Below are 19,882 nucleotides of genomic sequence, written 5' to 3' on the forward strand. Positions count from 1 at the left end.
CTCAAAGCAATATTAAAAACGTAGTTGCTTAGATAGCCCCTAACAGACTACTTAACCACGGTGTAGCTGAAATACCATGTATTTAGAAAGAACAACAGGACAATACTGCAGCATAACCAATAGTTTTGTTTTAAAGATAATAATTAGCCTTTAATTTATTTTGAATGGTGGTTCTTGAGGATGTTCACTTTCCCAGAGTCTCATTTCTACTTAGCAGCCAGCATTAAACACTAGCTCATGTTGGCTTCCTTCTCAGTTCCCCACCCCCTCAAATCAAAACCACTGCAAGACAAATGCAATGGATGGATTTCTAATTCTCCTCCCCAGAGCCACACCAAATTTCCTATCCTTTGGTAAAATTACCCGATAACCCCACCTAACCACAGTTAAAGTGCAGCAGTGTGTGTGTGTGTGTGTGAGTGTGAATGTGTGTATGCATGTAACCATAATGAGGAGGGAGGGAAGGAAACCTTTATTAGCTTTACTATTTAACTCCTGTCTCTTTATATGTGCAGAGAGACTAAACATGGGATTTTATGTAGATGAGTTATTCCAGTGTATAAATGTATGGTTGTGTTGCTATATTTTGCACTCATATATTGGAGTTGCCTATAAATAGAAAACCTTTGCCAATCATCTTTTTGATGAGAGCAATGTTAATATCCCATGATTTTCTACCGGTACACTAAAAGTTTAAAATCAAAGATCTTTCTATGTCTCAGCAGTTTAGTCCAGACACTTTAAATGAAGAAGATGGCAATAATCAGTGCTCTCCCATTTTTAAGACTTTCTACGCTGGTATAGGGGCACTTGAAGAAAGGAGATACAGTTACAACAACAGCCTTTAGGACTCATGCCCTTAAGCATAGCAACAATCAGTGACAAGACTAGGATTTTGCTGAAATTTGCTAAAATATGCTAGGAAGAATGCATATTCATAACCTATTACATTTCAAGCATGAAACGTTTGGTGCCAAAATCTAAAAAGTGGTCCAAACTTCAAAACTTAAAATGTGAGAGAATCTGTCTCAGAAAACTATGATGTTTGCCATGGGGTTTCCTGAACACTTAAAGAAAATGGTTTGAGGAAAGGCTTTCCTACTGGAAAAGGTTTGTCATTTAGAATGCCCACATTTATTTCAGAATATAATGCTATTTAAATATTATAATGACTCTTTTTAAAAAATTGCACGTTTAGTTCCATTTACCTATAACACTTTATTTTCTATGGGATGTTGCAACCACTCAATAGGCAGGTTTTTTAGCAAATGTATAAGGGAAAGGACTGTATACTGAAAATTAAAAATGAAGGAAATAGGTCACTGCAGTGACCCTGGGGAAAAAGAACTTGTGTCTCTGGATTTTAAAATATATCTTCCTTGGTTAAGAGAGGTTTGGGGAAGCAGCTTTGACATCTAGAACATTATCAGAGGCTAAGTAAAAACAGCAGAATGGTATACAAGTGTTACTTTTATTTTGTAATATTTGTATGGGATTCTATAGCTTATAAATTACCTTCTCACATTTTATCCTCATGTTATCAAACTTTATGCTAATACTTTTTCTAAATTTATTGTCATATTAATAGTCCTTTGAGAGTTTCTATTTTACAGATGAGAAACTGACTCTGAGTTGCTAATTAGCTTGCTCGAAGACAAGTCAGTAGTAAAAGACTAGTGTTCATATTCAAACCCCCTTCCCACTTTTACAAATCCAAGATCCAGTGGTTTTCCTACAATAGTATTGTCACATGGTGTTCTTAATTTAGAAAGCTATTCTACTATTGACCAGTGACCTGCTGAGAGTAAAAGGCAATATTAAAAGCAAATTTTAAAAAATTATTTTATATTGGACCATAGTTGATTAACAATGTGTGTTAATTTCAGGTGTACAGCAAAGTGATTCAGTTATACATACACATGTATCTAGTATTTTTCAAGTTCTTTTCCTATTTAGGTTATTACAGAATATTGAGCAGAGTTCCCTGTGCTATACAGTAGGTCCTTGTTGGTTATCTGTTTCAAATATAGCAGTGTATATATGTCAATTCCAAATTCCCAATCTATCACTTCCCACCACCTTTCTACCCTGGTAACCATCAGTTCTTTCTCTAAGTTTGTGAGTCTGTTTCTGTTTTGTAAATAAGTACATTTTTACTTTTTTTTTAGATTCTGTGTATACATGGCATCATGATATTTGTCTTTTGCTGTCTGACTTACTTCACTTAGTATGATAATCTCCAGGTCCATCCATGTGGCTGCAAATGGCATTATTTCATTCTTTTAAATGGCTGAGTAATATTCCATCATATATATATATATATATATATATATATATATATATATATATATATATATATATATATATATATATATATATATACACACCACATCTTCTTTATCTATTCCCCTGTTGATGGATATTTAGGTTGCTTCCATGCCTTGGCTATTGTAAATAGTGCTGCAATGAACACTGTGGTACATGTATCCTTTCAAAACATGGTTTTCTCCAGATATATGCCTAGGAGTGGGATTGCTGGATCATATGGTAGCTCTATTTTTAGTTTTTTAAGGAACTTCCATAATGGCTGTACCAAGTTACATTCCCAGTAACAGTGTAGGAGGGTTCCCTTTTCTTCATACCCTCTCCAGCATTTATTTTTGTAGACTTTTTGATGATGGCCATTCTCACTGGTGTGAAGTGATACCTCATTGTTGTCTTGATTTGCATTTCTCTAACAATTAGCAATGTTGAGTATATTTTTATGTGCCACTTGGCCATCTGTATCTCTTCTTTGGAGAAGTGTCTCTTTAAGTCTTCTGTACATTTTTTGATTGTGTTGTTTATTTTTGTTGTGGAGCTGTATGAGCTGTTTGTATATTTTGGAAATTAAGCCCTTGCTTGTCAAGAAATGCAACAGATTTTGTGTGTTCATTTCATATCCTGAAACTTAACCAATTCATTGATGCACTCTAGTAGTTTTTGGGTAGCATCTTTAGGATTGTCTATGTATACTATCATGTCATCTGCAAAAAGTGACAGTTTTACTTCTTCTTTTCCAGTTTGGATTCCCTTTATTTATTTTTCTTCTCTGATTGCTGTGGCTAGGACTTCCAAAGCTATGTTGAATAAAAGTCACAAGAGCGGACATCTTGTTCCTGATCTTAGAGGGAATGTGTTCAGCTTTTCACTGTTGAGTATGATATTAGCTATAGGTTTGTCATATATGGGCTTTATTATGTTGAGGTATATTCCCTCTATGCCTACTCTCTGGAGAGTTTTTATCATAAGTGGGTGTGGAATTCTGTCAAAAGGTTCTTCTGCATCCACTGAGATGATCATACTGATTTTATTCTTCAATTTGTTGAGGTGGTATATCACACTGATCGATTTACAGATATTGAAAAATGCTTGCATCTCTGGGATAAATCCCACATGATCATGTAGTATGATCCTTTTAATGTATTGTTGGATTCAGTTTGCTAGTATTTTGTTGAGGATTTTTGTGTCTATGTTCATCAGTGATATTGGCCTGTAATTGTCTTTTTTTATGGTATCTTTGTCTGGCTTCGGTATTGAGGTGATGATGGCCTTATAGAATCAGTTTGGGAGTGTTCCTTCCTCTGTGATTTTTTGGAATAGTTTCAGAAGGATAGATGTTAACTCTTCTTCAATGTTTGATAAAATTTGGACTGGACTGGACTTTTGTTTGTTGAGAGTTTTTTAATCACAGTTTCAGTTTCATTATTTGTAATTCATCTGTTCATATTTTCTACTTCTTCCTGGCTCAGTCTTGGGAGATTGTACCTTTCTAAGAATTTGTCCATATCTTCTAGGTCGTCCATTTTATTGGCATAGGGTTGCTTGTGGTAGTCTCTCATGAGCCTTTGTATTTCTGTGCTGTTTGTTGTAACTTCTTGTTCATTTCTAATTTTATTGATTTGAATCATCTCCCTTTTTTTCTTGATGAGTCTGGCTAAAGGTTTATCTTTTTTTTTTTATTTACCTTTTCAAAGTACCAGCTTTTAGTTTCATTGATCTTTTCTATTGTTTTCTTTGTTACTACTGCATTTATTTCTGCTCTAATCTTTATGATTTCTTTCCTTCTACTAACTTTGGGTTTTGTTTGTTCTTCTTTTCTAGTTTAGGTGTAAAGTTAGTTTGGTGGTTTATTTGAGATTTTTCTTATTTCCTGAGGTAAGATTGTATTGCTATAAACTTCCCTCTTAGAACTGCTGTTTCTGCGACCCTTAGGTTTTGGATCATCGTGCTTTCATTTTCATTTGTCTCTAGGTATTTTTTGATTTCCTCTTTGATTTCTTCAGTGATCCATTGGTTGTTTAATAGCATATTGTTTCGCCTCCACATGTTTGTGGTTTTTACAGTTTTTTCTGGTAGTTGCTTTCTAATCCCATAGCTTTGTGGTCAGAAAATATGCTTCATATGATTTCAATTTTCTTAAATTTACCAAGGCTCACTTTGTGGGCCAGCTCTTGATCAATCCTGGAGAATGTTCCATGTGCACTTGAGAAGAATGTGTATTCTGCTGCTTTTGGATGGAATGCTCTATGAATATCAATTAAGTCCATCTGGACTAATGTGTCATTCAAGGCCTATGTTTCCTTATTGATTTTCTGTCTGGATGATCTGTCCATTGATGAAAAGTAGGGTGCTAAAGTCCCCCACTATTATTGTGTTACTGTCGATTTATCCTTGTATGGCTGCTTGGAGAATCTCAATAAATAAGGTAAATACTATGTTGGGTGCATATATATTAACAATTTTTATATCATTTTCCTAGCTTGATACCTTGATCATCATGTAGTGTCCTGCTTTGTGTCTTGTAACAGTCTTTATGTTAAAGCCTGTTTTTTTCTGATATGAGCATTGTTATTCCAGCTTTCTTTTTGTTTCCACTTGCATGGAATATGTTTTTCCATCCCCTCACTCTCAGTCTGTATGTGTCCCTAAGTCTGAAGTGGGTCTCTTGTAGACAGCATATATACGGGTCTCATTTTTGCATCCATTCAGCTAGTCTAGTCTTGGTTGGAGCATTTAATCCATTTACTTTTAAGGTAATTATTGATATGTATGTTCTTACTGCCATTTTGTTAATTGTTTTGGATAGGCTTTTATAAGTGGTTTTTTTTTCCCCTTCCTCTTTTTTTTTCTCATGTGATTTGATGACTAACTTTATTGTTGTGTTTGGATTCCTTTTTCTTTTGTGTGTGTGTATCTATTGTAGATTTTTGGCTTACAGTTACCATGAGGTTTTGATACAGAAGTCTATATATAAACAAGATTGTTTTTAGTTGCTGGTCTTTTAATTTCAAATGTATTTCCAGTGTCCTGAATTTGTGGTCTCCTCTTTGTACAACTGCTGGTTTTATATCATATTTGTGTGCAGATGATTTCCTACCTTACAGTATACTGTATGTTTGCCTTTACTAGTGAGCTTTTCCATTTATAATTTTCTTGGTTCTAGTTGTGGCCTTTTCTCCCTAGAGAAATTCCTTTAGCATTTGTTGCAAAGCTGGCCTGTCAGTGCTGAATTCTTTTAGCTTTTGCTTGTCTGTAAAGGTTTTGATTTCTCCTTCAAAACTGAATGAAAGCCTTGCTCAGCAGAGTATTCTTTGTTGCAGCTTCTTCCCTTTCATCACTTTAAATATATGATACCACTCCCTGCTGGCCTGCAGAGTTTCTGCTGAGATCTTATAGGAATTCCTTTGTGTATTATTTGTTGCTTTTCCCTTGTTGTTTTTAATACTTTTCCTTTGTCTTTAATTTTTGTCAATTTGATTACTATGTATTTTGGCATGTTCCTCCTTGGGTTTTTCCTGCCTGGAACTCCATGCACTTCCTGGACTTCAGTGACTGTTTCCTTTCCCATGTTGGGGACGTTTTTAGCTATTATACCTTCAAATATTTTCTCAGATCTTTTCTCTCTCTCTCCTCCTTCTGGAACCCCTATACTGAGAATGTTGGTGCATTTAATGCTCCCACCTCTGAGGAGACACTCTGATACTAGCAAGTAGGTGTGGTCCAGGCTCTTATGAGATCACTGCTTTTTTTCCCTGGGTCCTGGTGTGCAGAAGACCCTGTATGCACCCTCCAAGAGTGGAGTTTCTGTTTCTCCCAGTCTTGTGGAATTCATGCAATCAAACCCCACTGGCCTTCATAGCCAGGTTCTCTGGGAGCTCCTCCTCCCATTGCCAGACACCCAGGCTGGGGAGCCTGACATGGGGCTCAGAACTTTCACTCCTGTGGGAGAACTCTGTGGTATAATTATTTTCCAGTTTGTGGGGTCACCCACCTGGTGGGTATGGGATTTTATTTTATTGTGATTAAGCCCCTCCTACCATCTCGTATGGCTTCTTTCTTTGCCTTTGAATGTAGGATATCTTTTTTGGTAGGTTCCACCTGTTTTTTTTTTTATTGTTTTTCAGCAGTTAGTTGTGATTTTCATGTTTTCATAAGAAGAGGTGAGCTCACGTCTTTCTATTCTTCCATCTTATCTCTGTCCATGGTAGAGGTATTCTAAATCACTTGAGGAGCTGGGAAAAATCGCCTGAGGGCTGTGGCAGGGGAAGAGGAAGAGTAACCATCAGGAAACCCTTCCAGGATCTTCTCTATTACAAAGGCCTACTTTCCAGAGGAAATATTTTGTCAAAGAGCAATACTGCAATATTATCCCAGCTTGGGGAGGGGAATTTCACCCCTCTCCAACCTTCCTGTTTCACCACATGTCCAGCAATTCCACTCCTAAGTCTTAACCCAAGAAAAAAATCTAAAAGCAAATTGTATGGCAAAAGAGGAAAGGCAATTCAATGAGAAAGAATAGGCTTTTTGACAAATGGTGCCAGCACAAGACATCCATCTGCAAAAATAATGAATCTAGACAACGACCTTATACCTTTCACAAAAATTAATGGGAAATGGATCAGTGACCTAAATAAAAAGCACCAAACTATAAAACACCTAGAAGACAACATAGGAGAAAAATCTAGGTGACCTTGGGTTTGATGGATTTTTAGATACAACACCATAAGCACAATCCATGAAAAAAAAATGATAAGTTGGATTTAATTAAATTAAAACTTCTGCTCTACAACAGGCATGTTTAAGAAAATATTTGCAATATTCATATCTGATAAAGGATTGGCATCCAAAATATAAAAAGAGCACTTAAAACTCAATAATAAGAAAACAATTCAATTTAAAAGATAGGGAAAAGATCTGAGCAAACACCTCACCAAAGAAGATATACAGATAAAAGGTAAGTACATAAAATGATGTTCAACATCATATGTCATTAGAGAATTGCAAATTAAAAAATGATATAACAATACTGACAAGAGCAAATGCTGACAAGGATGTGGAGCAACCAAAAACCTTATTTATTGCTAGTGGGATTGCAGAATGGTACAGCCACTTTGGGAGACAGTTTGGCAGTTTCTTGCAAAACTATACATAGGCTTATCATATGATCCAGCAGTTGTGCTCCTTGGTATTTACCCAAATGAATTGAAAATGTACATCCACACAAGAACCTGCCCACAAATGTATGTAAAAGCTTTGTTCATAATTGTGAAAAGTTGAAAGCAACTAAAATGTCTTTCAATAGGTGAATGGGTAAACAAACTGGTACATATGTGCAATGGAATATTGTTCAGTGATAAAAAGAAATTAATATGGAGGAAACAATTTCATTTTGCTAAGTGATGAGGCCCATATGAAAAAGTTATATGCTGTATGATTCAAACTGTATGACATTCTAGAAAAGACAAAACTGTGGACATAATAAAAAGGCCAGAGGCTCAGGGAGGAAAGATGGAAAGATGGATAGGTGGAGCACAGTATTTTTAGGGCAGTGATACTGAAATGGTGGATACATGCTATTATTCACTTGTCAAAAAAATCCATAGAATGTAAAAAAAAAACAAAAAGTAAACCCTAGCATAAACTGTGGACGCTTTAGAAAACAATGCATCAGTATTGGCTCATCAACTATAACAAGCGTACTAAGCTAATGTAAGATGTTAATAATAGGGGAACTATGTGTTGGGAGATGAGGGGACTGTGTGTGTGTATGTGTGTGTGAATGGTTATATGGAAACTCTCTGTGCTTTCTACTCAATTTTTCTCTAAACCTAAAATACTTTTTACAAATATATATTTTAGTGGAGAATGCATAGGTCACTGGGTCATACTGCTTACTCTGCCTTTGCACAGTAATAACTACAGGGAGCTAAAATGAAGCCAACAACAAAACACAGATGCCACAAGATCTCATCTGCAGATATGCCAGTCCCTTGGAAGCAGTAGAGTATTACATATTAGAATCATAGTAAAGGAAGGAGGGAGAGAGAAAATTCAGAATACTTAAAGAAATATTGATACATAATCCCCTCCCTACTCAGGGGCAACGATTTAGATTTTACTCTGCTGAATTTTGAGAGTAGCAATATTTTTGCAATGTTTTGTAGTTTTCAACACACTTTCACTTTCACTATCACTATCATGAATAGTCCCTGATCATATATATCATTGCATCTGCTCTCCACTGCCTACTAAGCTCAGTACATCTGGAGCCCTTTGCAGCTTTTCATTGCACCATTGCAGTCTATCATTGTGCTCTTTCTTGATCCCCTCTCTCAGGATTAGAAGAATCTCCCTTGACTGTAGAGGTTGTGAAGCTTAATGCAGTGGATATGCATTGAATCCGATTTTTAGAGCTAGAAGGGACTTTAGGTAGAAATTTTTATCAACAGATTATCATACAATTACATGGAAAACTAGAGATACTGAGTGCCTTAACCAACTGGCTGGAGAAATGGGCAGAGAGGAGACTCTTTCTACTACTAAACCATGCTTCATTTGCCTAGCTCCATGCAAACCCTAAAAAAAAAAAAAACCCAAAATAAGATTCGAACCTCTTGTTTGCTAAATTCTTCAATTCTTCCTTAATACCATCTCCCAAATTTGCTCTTTGCTCTTCATTCCTGACTCCAATGTGCCAAATCATGTTCTCAGCATTCTATACCATTTTTTACACCCATAGTCTCCCTGACTTCCCAACTTCAGGTCACCCTATCTGGAGCACCAGGTAAATCTAACACAGATTTCTTCATGGTTTCTTTTGTGTAAAAAATAACTAAATTCCAAACTTCTCAACAGAGCACTCATGGGACTCTGTAATTTGATTCCTTCCTACCTCTCCATAATCATTAACTAAATAACCATTCAAACAATTCCACTTCCTGTGCTTCACTCCTCAGCACACCACACACAACCTCTACTTTTTGTCTCTCTTCACACTATCCTCCCCTGGTAGGGAAGTCCAAGATCAAGGTGCAGGCAGATTATGTATCTGGTGAAGGCTTGCTTCATGGTCCATAGATGGCTCTGTCCTCACATGGCAGTAGGGAAGAGGGAGCTCTCAGGGTTCTCTTTTATAAGAATGCTAATCCCATTAATGAGGGTTCTGCCCTTATGACCGAATTATCTTCCAAAGGTCCCACCTCCAAATATCATCATTAGATCTCAACATACGAATTTTGGGAAGACACAAACATTCAGTCTATATAGCACTCCCTAATTTACTGGGCATCCTACTATTCCCTCAAGCCCAGATAAATTTCTCCCTTTTCCTATAAATTCTTTTTTGAATGACACAAGGTAATAATTTCTCTGTTCACTAAATCCCAATAGCACTTCTTACCTGTAGCATTCATTGGGCACTTTGCATAAGTGTTCTGCAAATTTATTTGAATTATGATTTATATATTTTACCTCTTGAGTTAGGCTAAATTCCTTGAAGGTAGGGATCTTATATTGCCAGTTTCCATCAGTATGCTGGCACAGAACAGTGTTTAATGAGGATTTATTTATGAGAATGAGAGTCAGGCAGTTTTAGATGTAATATCATAGGACTTGAAATCTGAATTTTCTGATGCCAAATAATGGGGACAATTCTTTCACATATTCCAAAAATAAGATATTTCAGTGTTTAGTGACACTTTTTGTTTTAAGGCAGTATCCTTTGAGACATGATCCAAATTCCAAATGCAACATTTAGCTTTATACAGTGAACTTCTTTCAACAACTTTCTTAAAAAGCAAATCACATTTGACTTCCTTCTTGTATATTTGATGAGAATTGTCATGACACCTTTGGTCTGAAGAGTGAGATTCTTACATGGATAACATATTTAAAGGTTCCTTAACATAAAAAAAAAAGAACACTTCACCAAATGTTCTTTTGTACCATGTAATTAACAATTTTATCTTTTCTCCAAATAGTTGTCATAATAAATAATCAATTTTTCCATCTTCCTAAAGTCTATATCATCCTGTCATACTCATCTTTTTTCTTTTGAACATTTCCTCTCCCATAAAGGAAAAGCTTCCAAGAATTGAAGGTAGAAAGTCTAGTCTACTGCAATTTTGAAATTTTTGTGTCAATAATAATTAGAAATGTGAATTCTCTACCAAGAAAAAAAATAAATTAGGATGATATGTTATATATATAAAAATTCATGACAATCTTGGAATAAAGGTCAGTTAGATAAATCAGAATGAAGTATTTAATCTATCTGTACTGTTGGCATATATGTGAAAATAGAGCCAAGGAGAAGAATGCAAACAAACATGTATTTTTTCAATAGTTAGAGTAATAGTTTAAAATAATGCCAAAATATTGAACCATAAGCTTTCAACTACAAAGTTTGTCATATGAGTGAGAACATTATCATAATCAACATTTTGGGCCTTGCACACTGGAATACAATGAATGCTGTAATCATATTATTAACAGGAGAAAATATCACTTGCTTAATCATTGTTAACTCAGAGGAAAACAAATATTTTCTTTTCTACTCCAAATGCATGATAAAGTAAAGTAAATCATTGAAGGAATAATAAAGTTTACTATACATGTAACTCAGACCACAGAGAGGTCCCCTGTATTTACTGCAAGAGCCAAAAAGGGCAAAGGGAGAAAGTTTGTATATTTCATAATATATAAAAACTATGTCCTTAATATAAGATACTAATATCTGAATTTTTTATAAACTAAAAGTGAAGGAAAAATAACTTGCATAATATATTCTAAAGGATATAATTTATCTACTTTGATAAAGACTTTTTAATAATGCTGGATTTAATAATGTGGTTTAATTTTTCTCTTTAGCAATCATTACACCTACCATACACTATATTTTACTAAATTACCTTGTTCATTCTGTTTTCCCATCCCCCCAGCTGGAATATAACCTCATCAGGGCAGATGTTTTTAACTTGAGGTGACTCCTTTCTCTGGTGCTTACAAGAGCACCTAGGGCTTACAAAGTGCCTTAAAAGTGTCTGCTGTGATAAATGAATGTTTTCCAAAGTCTTATGATACAGAGACATAATGTTAAAAAGATGATATAAAATAAAGATTTTTAAATGTGAATTTGAGATTAAAATCATGAAGGAAAATCCTCAAGTATCAGAAGTCAGAAAAGGTTTTTTTTTATTACAAAAGGGTCTCATTACATCATCTCATTTTATAGATGCAGAAATTAAAGTGTAGAGAGATCAAGTGATTTGTCAGATCACAGAATTTTGGTACTAAAAGGCATCTTAAACCTCATGTAGCCCAAATATTCAGGTGCTTAGGGATACTTAGCCTGGTTTAATACCTACAGAGGTAATTAGTTCACCATTCTATAAAAGCATCATACTGTTTTGTTTTGTTTTTAGTAGGTCTTTATTGGAGTATAATTGCTTTACAATACTGTGTTAGTTTCTGTTGCACAGCAAAGTGAATCAGCCATATGCATACACATGTCCCTATATCCCCTCCCTCTTGAGCCTCCCTCCCATCTTCCCTATCCCACACCTCTAGGTCATCACAAAGCACCGAGCTGATTTCGATTTCTCTGTGCTATGCTACTGCTTCCCATCAGCCAACTATTTTACATTCCATGGTGTATATATGTTGATGTTACTTTCACTTCACCCCAGCTTCACACCCCCTCATGTCCTCAAGTCCTTTTTCTATGTCTACCTCTTTATTCCTTCTCTGCAACTAGGTTCATCAGTACCATTTTTTTTAAGAACACAACTTGTTAGAAATTTTTCTCATATGTAATTAAGATTTGTATTCCGCTGTTTCAATTCTTTAGTCTTAGTTGTAGCTTTGGTCATACACTATATGTGTTCTTTTTTAAGGTGTTCTTTTTTCAGGGTGTTCTTTTTGTGTGTGTGTGTGTATATATTATACATATAACTGATGTGGTACAAAAGCACCTTTTTGAAGAGAGTTCTGCGCCAAATAGTTTCCTTACCTTACTCTTTCTCCAACACCTCTTTGTCTCACACCATGATAAACCCTGAACTAGATATATATATATATATATATATATATATATATATATATATATAATATATATGCCTAGTGTGTGTGTGTACACATACATATATCCAAAAAATACATATATATACACACACACATGTGTTTTTATTGAATGTTATACACATACACATATGTGCATCTGTTACACAAAGAGGTGTATGTTTTTATCTTTTGTGCTTTATACAAAAATCAAATAAAACATTTAAAACAGGTGATCCAAACAAGATGGCAGAGTAGAAGGACGTGAGCTCACCTCTTCTCAAGGAAACACCAAAATCACCACTAACTGATGAACAACCATTGAAAAAAACCACTGGAACCTACCAAAAAAGATACTGAACATCCAAATACAAAGAAGTCACAACAAGATGGTAGGAGGGGTTCAATCACAATAAAATCAAATCCCATACCCCCCAGGTGGGTGACCTGCAAAATAGAAATAAATATATCAAAGACATTCTACCACAGGAGTTAAAGTTCTGAGCCCCATGTCAGGTTTCTCAGCCTGGGGGTCTGACAATGGGAGGAGGAACCTCCAGAGAATCTGGCTTTGAGGCCAGCAGGGTTTGATTGCAAGAATTCCATAGGACTGGGAGAAATAGAAACTCCACTCTTGGAGGGTGCATGCAGAGTCCTGTGCATACCCAGATCCAGGAAAAAAAAAAAAAAGTGACCACATAAGAACCTGGGTCAGACCTACCTGCTAGTATTAGAGGGTTTCCTGTGGATGTGGGGGGCAGCTGTGATTTACTGCAGGGACAAGGACATTGGCAGCAGCAGTTCTGGGTAGTACACATTGGCATGAGCCCTTTTGGAAGCCTACATTTTCTCACCAAGACTTGGTCCCACACAACAGCCTGTAAGCTCCAGTGCTAGGACACCTCAGGCCAAACAACCAACAGGGCAGGAAAACAGCCCCACTCATCAGCAGACAGGCTGCTTAAAGTCTTCCTGAACAAACAACCAGCTGCCTGCTAAACATGCCCCTTGACACAGCCCCTGACCATGAGGGAAAAGAACCAGCTACAACCAGCAGTGAGCAGGAACCACTCCCTCCAAGCAGGAAGCCTACACAAGCCTCTTAGACAGACTCATCCACCAGGGGGCACACAGCAGAAGCAACAACTACAACCTGGCAGCCTGTGGAAGAGAAATCACAATCACACAGAAAGTTAGACAAAATCAGATGGCAGAGAAATATCTCCCAGATAAAGCAACAAGACAAAACCCCAGAAGAACAATGAAGTGAAGTGGAGATAGGCAATCTATCCCAAAAGAATTCAGTGTAATGATAGTAAAGATGATCCAAGATCTCAAAAAAAGAATGGAGGCACGGATCAAGAAGATACAAGAGAGGTTTAACAAAGACCTAGAATAACTAAATAACAAACAAACAGAGATGAGCTATATAATAATTGAAATGAAAAATACACTGGAAGGAATCAATAGCAGAATAACTGAGGCAGCAGAATGCAAAAGTGAGCTGGAAGACAGAATGGTGGAAATCACTGCCTCAGAACAGAATAAAGAAAAAAGAATGAAAAGAAATGAAGACGTCCTAAAAGACCTCTGAGATGACATTAAATGCAAGAACATTCACATTATAGAGGTCCCAGAAGGAGAAAAGAGAGAGAAAGGAACTGAGAAGATACTTGAAGAGGTAACAGTTAAAAACTTCCCTAACATGGGAAAGAAAACAGTCAGTCACCCAAGTCCAGGAAGCCCAGGGAGTCCCAGGCAGGATAAACCCAAGGAGGAACACACCAAGACATCTAGTAATCAAACTGACAAAATTTAAAGACAAAGAAAAAAATATTAAAAGCAACAAGGGAAAACAACAAATAACATACAAGTGAATTCCCAAAAGATTATCAGCAGATTTCTCAGCAGAAACTCCACAGGCAAGCAGGGAGTGGCATGATATATTTAAAGTAAAGTAATGAAAGGGAAGAAACTACAACCAAGAATACTCTACCCAGCAAGGCACTCATTCAGTTTTGACAGCAAAATCAAAAGAAAGATTAACAGATAAGCAAGAGCTAAGAGAATTCAGCACCAAGAGACCAGCTTTGCAACAAATGCTAAAATAATTTCTCTAAGCAGAAAAGAAAAGACCATAATTAGAAACAGACAATTACAAATGGAAAAGCTCACCAGTAAAGGCAAGAACACAGTAAAGGTAGGAAATCATCTACACACATATATATCAAAACAAGCAATTGTGTGAAGAGGAGAGCACAAATGCTGGACATTGAAAATTCATTTGAAATGAAAAGAACAGCAACTTAAAACAATCCTGTTTATATATAGACTTCTATATCAAAACCTTCTGGTAACTGCAAACCAAAAATCTACAATAGATATACACACACAAAAGAAAAAGGAATCCAAACACAACACTAAAGTTAGGCATCAAATCACAAAAGACAACAAAAAACACCTACAAAATCATATCCAAAACAATTAACAAAATATCAGTAAGAACATACATATCAATAACTACCTTAAACATAAGCAGATCAAATGCCCCAACCCAAAGACATAGACTAGCTGAATGGATACAAAAATAAGACCCATGTATATGTTGTCTATCAGAGACCCATTTGAGATCTAGGGACACATACAGACTGAAAGTGAGGTGATGTAAAATTATTCAGTGCAAATAGAAACCAAAAGAGAGCTGGAATAGCAATGCTCATATCAGAAAAAACAGGCTTTAAAATAAACTGTTAAAGACACAAAGAAGGACACTAGGACACTACATAACAATCAAGGGATCAATCCAAGAAAAAGGTATAACAATTTAAAATATATATGCACACAACATTGGAGCATATCAATATGTAAGGAAAACACTAAGAGCCATAAAAGGAGAAACTGACAGTAACACAATAATGGACTTTAATACCCCACTTTCATCAGTGGACAGATCATCCAGACAGAAAATCAATACGGAAACACAGGCACTGAATGACACATTATACCAATTGGAGTTAATTGGTATTTATAGAGCATTCCATCCAAAAGCAGCAGAGTACACATTCTTCTCAAATGCACATGGAACATTCTCCAGGACTGATCAAGAGCTGGCCCACAAAGCAAGCCTGAGTAAATTTAAGAAAATTGAATCATGTGAAGCATCTTTTCGAATCACAAAACTATGAGATTAGAAAGCAACTACCAGAAAATAACTGTAAAAACCACAAACATGTGGAGGCGAAACAATATGTTATTAAACAATCAATGGATCACTGAAGAAATCAAAGAGGAAATCAAAAAATACCTAGAGACAAATGAAAATGAAAGCACGATGATCCAAAACCTAAGGGTCGCAGAAACAGCAGTTCTAAGAGGGAAGTTTATAGCAATACAATCTTACCTCAGGAAATAAGAAAAATCTCAAATAAACCACCAAACTAACTTTACACCTAAAGCATCTAGAAAAGAAGAACAAACAAAACCCAAAGTTAGTAGAAGGAAAGAAATCATAAAGATCAGAGCCAAAATAAATGCAATAGAGACAAAGAAAACAATAGAAAAGATCAATGAAACTAAAAGCTGGTTCTTTGAAGAGATAAACAAAATCAACCTTTAGCCGGACTCATCAAGAAAAAAAGGGAGATGATTCAAATCAATAAAATTAGAAATGAACAAGGAGTTACAACAGACAGCATAGAAATACAAAGGCTCTCATGGAGAGACTACCACAAGCAACTCTATGCCAATAAAATGGACAACCTGGAAGAAATGGACAAATTCCTAGAAAGGTGCAATCTCCCAAGACTGAACCAGGAAGAAATAGAAAATATGAACAGAGCAATCACAAGTAATGAAATTGAAACTGCGATGAAAAAACTCCCAGCAAACAAAAGTCCAGAACTAGATGGCTTCACAGCCAAATTTTATCAAACATTGAAGAAGAGTTAACATCTATCCTTCTGAAACTATTCCAAAAAATCACAGAGGAAGGAACACTCCCAAACTCATTCTACGAGGCCACCATCACCCTGATATCAAAATCAGAAAAAGATACCACAAAAAAGACAACTACAGGCCAATATCACTGATGAACATAGACATAAAAATTCTCAGCAAATACTAGCAAACCAAATCCAACAATATATTAAAAGGATCACACTCCATGATCAAGTGGGATTTATCCCAGGGATGCAAGCCTTTTTCAATATATGCAAATCAATCAGTGTGATACACCACATCAAAAAATGGAAGAATAAAAATAATATGATCATCTCAGTAGATGCAGAAAAAGCTTTTGACAAAATCGAACACCCATTTATGATAAAAACTCTCCAGAAGGTGGGCATAGAGGGAACCTACCTCAACATAATAAAGGCCATGTATGACAAACCTATAGCCAACATCATAGTAAATATTGAAAAGCTGCAAGCATTTCCTCTAAGATCAGGAACAAGACACAGATGCCCACTCTTGCAACGTTTATTCAATATAGTTTTGGAAGTCCTAGCCACAGCAATCAGAGAAGAGAAAGAAATAAAGGGAATCCAAACTGGAAAAGAAGAAGTAAAAGTGTCACCTTTTGCAGTTGATGTGATATTATACAGAGACAATTCTAAAGATGCTACCAGAAAACTGCTAGAACTCATCAATGAATTTGATAAAGTTGCTGGAGGCAAAATAAATACACAGAAATCTCTTACATCCCTATACACTAAGATCAAAAGATCAGAAGGAGAAATTAAAGAAACAATCCCCTTTACCATCACATCCAAAAGAATAAAATACCTAGGAATAAACCTACCTGAAGAGGCAAAATACCTATACTGCAAAAACTATAAAACACTAATGAAAGAAATCAAAGATGACACAAACAGATGGAAAGATGTACTATGTTCTTGGACTGGAAGAATCAATATTGTCAAAATGACTATACTACCCAAGGCAATCTACAGATTCAATGCAATCCCTATCAAATTACCAATGACAATTTTCACAGAACTAGAACAAGAAAATCTTAAAATTTGTATGGAGACACAAATGATCCTGAATAGCAAAGCAATCTTGAGAAAGAAAAATGGATCAAGAGTAATCATGCTCCCTGTCTTCAGACTATACTACAAAGCTACAGTCATCAAAATAGTACGGTACTGGCACCAAAACAGAAATATAGATTAATGGAATAGGATTGAAATCCCAGAAATAAACTCAGGATCTATGGTCAATCTATGACAAATGAGGCAAGACTATACAATGGAGAAACAACAATTTCTTTAATAAATGGTGCTTGGAGAACTGGACAGCTAAATGTAAAAAAAAAAAAGAGAATGAAATTAGAACATTCTTTAACACCATATACAAAAATAAATTCAAAATGGTTTAAAGACCTAAATATAAAACCATATACTATAAAACTCTTAGAGGAAAACATAGAACACTCTCTGACACAGCAGTATCTTTTTTCTATCTGTCTTCCAAAGTAATGGAAACAAAACCAAAAATAAACAAATGGGACCTTTTTAAACTCAAAAATTTTTGCACAGCAAGGGAAACCATAAATAGAACAAAAGACAACCCACAGAAAGGGAGAAAATATTTGCAGATGATGCAACTGATAAGGGATTAATCTCCAAAATTTACAAACAGCTCATGCAGCTCAATATCAGAAAAACAAAGAAGCCAGTAAAAAAATGGGCAGAACACCCAAATAGACATTTCTCCAAAGAAGACATTCAGGTGGGCAAGAAGCAAGATGTGAAAAGATGCTCAACGCCACTAAATATTTGAGAAATGCAAATCAAAACAACAATGATATATCACCTCACATCAGTCAGAATGGCCATCATCAAAAAGCCTACATAAAATAAATGCTGGAGTGGGTGTGGAGAAAAGGGAACCCTCCTACGCTGTTGGTAGAAATGTAATTTGGTACAGCCACTATAGAGAACAGTATGGAGGCTCCTTAAGAAACTAAAAACAGAACCAGAATACAATCCAACAATCCAACTGCTGAGTATATATCTGAAGAAAACTATGGTTTGAAAGGATACATGCACCCCATGTTCATTGCATCACTGTTTACAATAGCCAAGACATGGAAGCAACTTAAATGTCTATCGACAGAGGAATGGATAAAGAAGATGTGGTATATATATACAATGGAATATTACTCATCCATTAAAGAGAATGAAATAATGACATTTGGAGCAACATGGATGGACCTGGAGATTATCATACTAAGTGAAATACGACAGAGAAAGACAAATATCATATGATATCGCTTATATGCAGACTCTAAAAAAATGATACAAATTTACTGATTTACAAAACAAACAGACTTACGGACTTAGAGAACAAACTTATGGTTGCTTGGGTGAAGTGTCAGGGGGAGGGATAGATGGTTGTTTTGGATTGACATGTACACACTGCCACATTTAAAATAGATAACCAACAAGGACATAATGTATAGCACAGGGAATGCTGCTCATTACTCTGTAATAACCTAAATTGGTAAAGAACTTGAAAAAGAATAGATACATGTATATGTATAACTGAATCACTTTGCTGTACACCTGAAACTAACACAACATTGTTAATCAACTATACCCCAACATAAAATAAAGAAATTTTTTTAAAGAAACAGAAAAAATATTTTTAGTAAAGTGAGAGATAGGACATTCACTGAAGTCTGCTTTATTATTTTGCCCAGTCATTTAGCCTTTCTGATACCAGTTTCTCCATCTATAAGATGGGGACACTAAGAGTACCTAATCCATTGGCTGTTTTGCCAGGATTAAATTAATTAATGCATGGAGAGTCTTTAACATAGTGTCTGAGACATATTTAGTGGTCAATAAATGTTACTTATTAAAAAACAAAAACAAAAATATTTAAAACATGTTATCTTTTAAACTCCATTTTCCCTCTTTGTTTAATTTCTACTATTTCTGGAACCTCAAAAACAAGGACATATTTGTATCATCCTCTAAGAGCCTAAGTTGAATCCCTGTTCTATGTGAAAATTGTTTCATTAAAATATCTGTTAAAATTGTTTAAATGTTTTCAGAAATCACTCTATTGTGACCCTCTAACCAAATATGTCTAATCCCCTGGTTGTTTCAAGATTCCTGTGAATTCCACACTCTCCTGAATATTAAACATACTTAACTCCCTCTTAAAATGTAGTTTCTAGAGTTAAACACAATGCTCTAGAAGTGGACTTACTAGGACAGAATAATATAGACTTATCTCCTGATTCATTCAAGAAAGCATATTTCTCACAGTACAACCTATAAATCCATTTGGTTTTTCAGTAGCTATAACACATTTGATTTATATTTACTTTAACTGTAAAAAAAATCTTAGTCATTTTGTATATGATACTGCTAATCCATTATCATATAGATATAAATTATATCTACAGATAATATCAATATTTACAGGTATAAAGAAAAATAAAGTTTTCTTTATTCTCTATTTATGCAGTTGAACTTTGCTTTGGGGGAGG

General features: G+C 35.4%; 1 protein-coding gene across 8 annotated transcripts in view; it reads right to left on the reverse strand.

The window, feature by feature from the left end:
• NAALADL2 (N-acetylated alpha-linked acidic dipeptidase like 2) overlaps positions 1-19,882 on the reverse strand; it is a 1,538,215-nt gene that overhangs the window by 38,099 nt on the left and 1,480,234 nt on the right. The window lies entirely within an intron of this gene.

Source organism: Mesoplodon mirus, assembly GCF_964341445.2.
Source record: "Mesoplodon mirus genome assembly, chromosome: 6".
NCBI lineage: Eukaryota > Metazoa > Chordata > Mammalia > Artiodactyla > Ziphiidae > Mesoplodon > Mesoplodon mirus.